This window comes from Otolemur garnettii, unplaced genomic scaffold (genome assembly GCF_000181295.1).
Source record: "Otolemur garnettii isolate 467f Iridium unplaced genomic scaffold, OtoGar3 scaffold00106, whole genome shotgun sequence".
NCBI lineage: Eukaryota > Metazoa > Chordata > Mammalia > Primates > Galagidae > Otolemur > Otolemur garnettii.
In genome coordinates this window covers 1,933,877-1,941,222 of record NW_003852501.1, presented here as the reverse complement: position 1 = coordinate 1,941,222, position 7,346 = coordinate 1,933,877, and the positions used below count along the sequence as shown (strand labels likewise).

The window sequence follows — 7,346 nt, the reverse complement described above, 5'->3', positions numbered from 1 at the left end:
TTTGGTCAGGGCCAGGTTTGAACCTGCCACCTCCAGTATATGGGGCCAGTGCCCTACTACTTTGAGCCACAGGCGCTGCCCACATATGTTTTTAATATGATAAACTTTAATGATCACTGTGGTAACTTCTGGATTTCATGTTTATATTATTTCTTTTGAGATCAACACCTTACAACTTATAATACACTCACATTTATACACCAATTTCATGTTTACAAGTACAAAAGGCAAAGAACTGCAAAGAAGCTAGGCAACAGCACCTTCAACTACGTTCAATAATATAAATACTGTTGTCCCCATTCCCCATTTTCCAAATCCAGAGGAAATGGTAAATGCCACCCCATGCATGGATCCACTTTTAAAAGTTGGAGACTCTGTGTAGTTCCACCCAGGTCTGGGTATCTACAGAACTGAACTGAGATTTCATCATGTTCCAGGCCAAATCAGCCAGAAGAAAGTCATCCATTGCTGGTGAAGAACAAGCTCCCCCAGGGTTTCAAAACCAGAACTCATGGTCTGTGTTTCTGTGCTGTTCAACTGAACCTTACTAAACCTGTATTATAAATTCTAGAGTGGGTATGTTTTTAACAGTGCAAATTCCTTCAGTTGGGGTCTCTGTGTCAAATGAGTCAGTACTCATGAAAAAGCTGGAGTGTTTCAGAATATTTCCTAGAGGCAAATGAGGCCTACTGTCTAAAAAGAAGTTTATCTGTCTTTGTCCGTGTGTCAAACATCTCAAGGCCTAAGAAGTTGGAATTTCCCCTATATCCATAGGACTGAGCAGAGGTGTCTGCAAATCAGAAGTCAATCTGGGTCTCTGTCTCCAGAGATTCCAAGACTGGTTCAGTGTTCATGGTACTAAGTTCACTCTCTTCAGTTTGAGTCTGGATGTTTGAGGCTGAAAAGAACTCTTCGATGTCAAAATTTATTCTGGAATTCTGAACTGGGCCACATGGGAGCTGGGTGTTAGATCCAGGATCAGACAAAAGGCTATGATTATCCAATGTCTGACCAGGCAGATTACTTGACGAGATGTTTTCTAAATCACTTAATAGATCCATGGTTTGGGCCTGATTATTCTGTGAAGGAAGCATACTATTCTGAGCACTGAAGTTTATAATTGGTGCAGATTTCTCAACATCTTGATTTAAATCTTAGTCATTTTGAGGCAAACCATGGGTTAGTATCTTTGCTACTAATGTGCTTCTTATAGTATTGTCTGTAGCAACACTGTATGATGAATGAATACTCTCAAAAATGTCTCGGCATGTTTTGGCTTGGTCCATCTACATGTAGTCATCTGTCTGACTTTGTATCCCACTGGTTTGAGTTTCTCTACAGACCCCACCTGACTGGAAACAAGTATGTATAAATGCATGGGTCTGAGCGGCAACGGATGAAGTTACCTTAGAGCTGGGCAAAAATGTCTGAGTGTGAACACTAATGGGAAGAAACACTTGAGAATCAAATGACAAGTCAGTCTGGGAATAAGACAACACAGAGGAATCAGGGCTAGCTCACTACATAGAAGGTATAAAGTTTTGTGAGACATAAGGCAGATCTGTCTGTACATTGATCAAAGAAATGCTATTCTTTTGACATGTGTTCCCTAATTTTTGTAAAGAATTAGATGGACTTTTACTCAAGTTCACTTGAACAACTGTACTAACTGGTACAATTAGGAAAGAGGTAGGCTTAATTTTGGAAAGAGGTAGGCTCTCCCTAAGAGAGTAAGCTTTTGAATCTAGGCCGAGGATCAGGTCCCAAGTGCACTGCCCCTGTAGCAGAGCTCTGATCAACACCAAACACCAGAGGCTGGGCTGAAGAGCCGGCTATAGGCACAAAGACAGGCACAGGGGAAAATGGCATCACAGGTTCAGAGCCCGTATAACAGTTGTTACCCCACCAGCCGCGTACATGGAGGGTGGTGGGTTCAAACCCGTCCTGGGCCAGCTAATCAACAATGACAACTGCAACAAAAAATAGCTTGGGGTTATGGCCAGCACCTGTAGTCCCAGCTACTTGGAAGACTTAGGCAAGAGAATTGCTTAAGCCCAAGAGTTTGAGATAGATGTGACACCACGGTACTCTACGAAGGGAGACATAGTGACACTCCTCCTCAAAATAAAAAAATTTAAGAAAGAAAGAAAACAGCATCACAGGTAGTTTAACCAAAGCCACTTCGGGCTTTGGTAAAAGCAACTTTTGAGGATATCTTGGAGGTGCTGTAGGAGTCTGCTTCCTCGCATTTGAGCCACAAGAATCTTCAAAAGGAGCTACTAGTTTTATTTCTGAAGCGTCTAGTTCTTGGGTGTCGGGTTTAGGGATTGGTTGTTTGCTCAGCGATTCAATGGTCTTCTTGGACAACTTCTGGTTTTGCCCGCAGTTTTCCACGTTCCTTTTCTTACTAGGTGGGTCTCTGTGTTTTGCAGGGATCTGATGGCCAGTTCGGTAGATGCAGGACTGCGGTGCGGTCCTGCTAGCGTAGGGACAGCCACACGTGCACTGGAAGGTCTTGCCGCAGTTCTCCACGTGCCTCTTCAAGTCCCACTCTGTGCTGTACGAGTTGCTGCACTTACTACATTTATGTTTCTTCTCAGCATACATTTTCATAAAGTTCGGTTTTACGAGAGAAAATTGAGAAAATGGTCTGTCAGGGCCCCTGGGGCATCCTTCAATTGGGCAACTGTAGAATTTCGGCAGGGTTTTCAAATCTTTTCTTATTGTTGGATTTACTATGCCACCTGCAGGAGGTGGCTCTTGACCAGGTGCACGTTGAGCGCCAGGCAGTTGGACAGGATCTTGCCGCAGCCGCAGCTATGCACAGGATGTTGGGTCTGCATGGCCCTGGTCAGCTCGCTCACCAACGGCTGGATCAGCTCCTGGGCCGGCAGCGGGGCTGCGGGCTGCTGCATTGACACTGCAGGATGCGGCCGGATGCCCCTTCGCGGCCGTCCTGGGGGCCCCCACCGGCCCAAGGCGGCGGCTGCAAGAACTGCCTGGACACCCACTGCCAGAGCTGCGAGCCCCACCGCCGCCTCCGAGGCCACCATGGCTCCTGCAGGGCCGTCGGCCCCGCTCATTGGCCTATATTATTTCTTTTCCTACCATTTTATTTATTTATTTATTTATTTTTTGAGATAGAGCCTCAAGCTGTCACCCTGGGTGACAGAGTGCTGTGGCATCACCGCTCACAGCAACCTCCAACTCCTGGGCTCAAAGGATTTTCCTGCCTCTGCCTCCCAAGTAGCTGGGACTACAGGCGCCCGATACAACGCCTGGCTTTTTTTTGTTGTTGCATTCGACGTTGTTGTTTGGCGGGCCGGGCTGGATTCGAATCCGCCACCTTAGGTGTATATACGTGGCTGGCGCCTTAGCTGCTTGAGCCACAGGTGCCAAGCCTTTTCCTACCATTTTAATTGTCTGCTATTTCTGTCTGGAAAACTTAGCTCTTTCTTTGTGTGTGAAAATATATGCGTTAGAAGACGTTAAACTATGTTAATTGATTTAAAATATTTCCAGTTATGAGATAAGATCTGCCTCTGGAATTCAAGGATGGCTTTTTGATGTGTTTGTTTAAATGTAGGTATAAAAATAAATCAAACAATCACACCTGTAATCCTAACACTATGGAAGGCTGAGGCAGGTGGATTATTTGAGCTCAGGAGTCCAATACCAACCTGAGCAATGCAAGACCCTGTCTCTTAAAAATAGGTGAGTATGGTGGCAGGTTCCTGTATTAGTCCCAGCTACTCAGGAAGCTGAGGCAAGAGGACAACTTGAGCCCAAGCCCTTGAGGTTGCTGTGAGATATGATGCCACCCCACTCTCTGGAGGGCAACAAAGTAAGACTCTGTCTCAAAAAAAAAAAAAAAAAAAAAAAAAAATTCCAACAAGTAACCTATTCTGGTTGTCGTCTGTGTACCCTGGAAGAAAACCATGTCCAATAATGGTAACTGTTCCCTTAAGAATTAAAAAAAAAATTGTACAAGATCACATCCTTCTCAGATTCAGTATTCTTTTCTGAAATAGTTTTTCTGAATATAATTTTATATTTGAATTAGTTGAACATAAAGTATCATCAAGCTTCCTATAGTTGTAAAGCTATTGTTGCATTTGAGCAAAACCCAGGCAATGACCTTATAAAGTACTTAGGATATCTTTGAGGTGAATGATATTGCATCCCTCCACAATATTATGTAAGATGAATGCAGTTGCTCTTCCTTTCTAAATTGCTGTCTGCGTCATTCACATAAACTTGTTCTGCCTTACATTTGACAGAAAATGAAACTAGTACCTTCTAAGTAGTACCCATGAGCCTTATTATTTGTCTGGAATAAGTAATCAAGCTTTTATTTTTATTTTTTTAACTTGATATATTATTTATTCACATAATAAATTATTTGAAAAGCTTACAAATTTCCTGTCTCTGTCCATTTTATTGTTCTCAGCATCATACGTGCCTCATTCCTCAGCATCTGCTATACCACTTCTGGGGGCATCTCTGGAAAGTAGTGATGCTTACCTTCCTACCTACCTGCACACTGATAACTCCAAGGTGCCTACAACTCATACCCTCTGTCTTTTTTGAGATGTGTTTCTTTTTGGCACAACAACAACAAAAAACATGACTAGGATTTTGAAAACCAAAATTCTGGGCCTGGTTATGTCATAAACTACAGAATCTTAGGTCATATACCCTCCTTGATACCACCTGTTTCTCAACTGCAAAAAATAATTTGTATTTGCTTAGTCCTTTATTATTTTATTTATCTTGACTATAATCCCGAGATTTCAATAAGGCAGTCTTATGCTCATTTTTTGGTAAGAAATTCAGGCTCAGAAAGTTACTCAGTCTACCCAAGATCCCACAGGTAACAATATATTAGGCAGAGCTAAATTCACACAATGTTGCTTGAGATCCTAGCATTGGTACACATTGTACTCCTTAGTTTGTTAAAGATGAAGCAGCAATTTCTCAAGTCCCTTCCATTATTCACTTTCTATACTTCTGTTTGCTATTTTTCTTTTCTCAAAATTAAAGTCAGAAAACATATATTTGATCATCAAATCTCATTGATCATGATTCTCTATTTTTAAAAAAATTTCTTAGTATTTTGGGTGGCACCTGTGGTTCAAAGGAGTGGGGTGCTGGCTGGCCCCGTATGCTGGAGGTGGTAGGTTCAAACCCAGCCCCAGCCAAAAACTGCAAAGAAAAATAAAAAATAAAAACATTTCCTAGTATTTCTATATTAAATCCAGAGATTTAATGTCTGCTTATTTCTGGGAAAGCTTTTTAAACCTCCCTATATGTCAAAGCACGGATTGCTAACATTTTATAAACACAACTGACTACTTTTTTTAAAAGACAGTTATTCCATACTTAAAAATAATTAAAAACAGAGGAGCTCCTTGCTAATTCATATTCCTTGGAGTAGTAATAAAAATGAATTTTCTACTGATTTTTGTATTCAGTCCTCTGTTTGCCTTTGATGTACTGTTATTCCACCTCACTATTGGTGCCTCCTTTTCCCTAATAAGGAAATGTTACAGTCTTTAAAAAGTTCTTACTTTCAAGGTGGAGCAAGATGGTGGACTACACATGGTGGACTCCTTAGCAGCCACTTGCAGAAAGACAAGAGACAGGATTCCAGCCACCTCTGGCTGGGGGATTCTGCTCAGAAATAACTCTCCAGGGGCACAGTGAAGCAGTAGAGGACTCCAGGAGTCAATAAGGAGGTCAGGAGCTGTGGAAGACCAGAACAGAAGGCAAGTGCCTGGGGGTGGCAGAGGCTGGCTGGACCCCAGCAGAAGACTAGAGACAGGAAAGGCCTATTCTGCAGTTTTTTGTTTCTGGACTGGACCACTGACTAGAGCTGCCTTGGAAGGGTTTAAGTGATCTAGTGAACTAGAACAGCATCCAGCTGCCGAGACTGAATCACTGGACAGGGTGGAACTCCCATCAGCTTGGCTACTAACAGGGTGTTGCCATTGTGGGAAGACCACCCAAGAAGAACAGTCCACAGGATTTTAGTGCATGGCCAGCTCTGGCATGCTTGTTGAGCTTAGGCAGCCATCCTTGGGGTGAGTTGATTGGTTCCTGTATCCCCAGGAAAGCCACTTTGTGACCAGGGGGCACTGTTTTTTTTTTTTTTTTTGAGACAAAGTCTCACTATGTCACCCTCAGTAGAGTGCTGTCATGTCAAGTTCACAGCAACCTCTAACTCTTGGGCTTAAGAGATTCTCTTGCCTCAGTCTCCCAAGTAGCTGGGACTATGCAGGGGTCCTCAAACTTTTTAAACAGGGGGCCAGTTAACTGCCCCTCAGACTGTTGGAGGGCCAGACTGTGGGCCCTGGGATGAGTCGGCTGCTAAGCAGAACAGGCAGTGGTGGCAAAAATACCCACCAGGCTGGATAAATGTCCTCAGCAGTCCACATGTGGCCTGTGGGCAGTCGTTTGAAGATGCCTGGATAGGTACCTGCCATAATACCCAGCTATTTTTTTGTTGCAGCTGTCATTACTGTTTAGCAGGCCCAGGCCAGTTCTGAACCTGCCAGCCTCAGTATATGTGACTAGTGCCTTAACCACTGTGCATGGGCACCGAGCCTGCTTTTTTTTTTTTTTTTTGAGACAGAGTCTCACTTTTTGTTGCCCTTGGTGGAGTGCTGTCATGTCACAGCTCACAGCAACCCCAAAGTCTTGGATTTAAGCCACTCTCTTGCCTCAGCCTCCCGAGTAGATGTGACTACAGGCACCCACTACAGTGCCCAGCTATTTTTAGAGACGAGGTCTCACTCTGGCTCAGACTGATCTTGAACGCATGAGCTCAGGCAATCCACCCACTTGGCTTCCCAGAGTGCTAGGATTACAGGCGTGAGCCACTGTGCCTGGCAAGGGGCATTGTTAGGAAGGTCAAGGCATGCCTCCTAAAAAATCTGGCAAGAGGCTTGGCACCTGTAGCTCAAGCAGCTAAAGCACCAGCCACATACACCAGAGCTGGCAGGTTCAAATCCAGCCTGAGCCTGCCAAACAACGACGGCTGCAACCAAAAAAAAAAAAAAAATAGCCAGGCATTGTGGTGGGCGCCTGTAGTCCTAGCTACTTGGGAGGCTGAGGCAAGAGAATCACTTAGACCCAGGAGTTGGAGGTTGCTGTGAGCTGTGATGCCATGGCACACTACGCTACCCAGGGTGACAGCTTGAGGCTCTGTCTCAAAAAAAAAAAAAAAAAAGAAAAGAAAAATCTGGCAAGAGCTTCAGGATCCCATTCCTGCAGGGACTAAATGCTAGCAAAATGACTAAGCCCTGATTGAGGGCAAATAAATCAGGAAGACAGGACTGGGTCTA

At 43.9% G+C, this 7,346-nt stretch overlaps 1 pseudogene; it reads right to left on the bottom strand.

Moving 5' to 3' along the window:
• Positions 1-358: 358 nt before the first annotated feature.
• Positions 359-3,053, bottom strand: LOC100955894 (annotated as a pseudogene).
• Between the last annotated feature and the right edge of the window lie 4,293 nt (positions 3,054-7,346).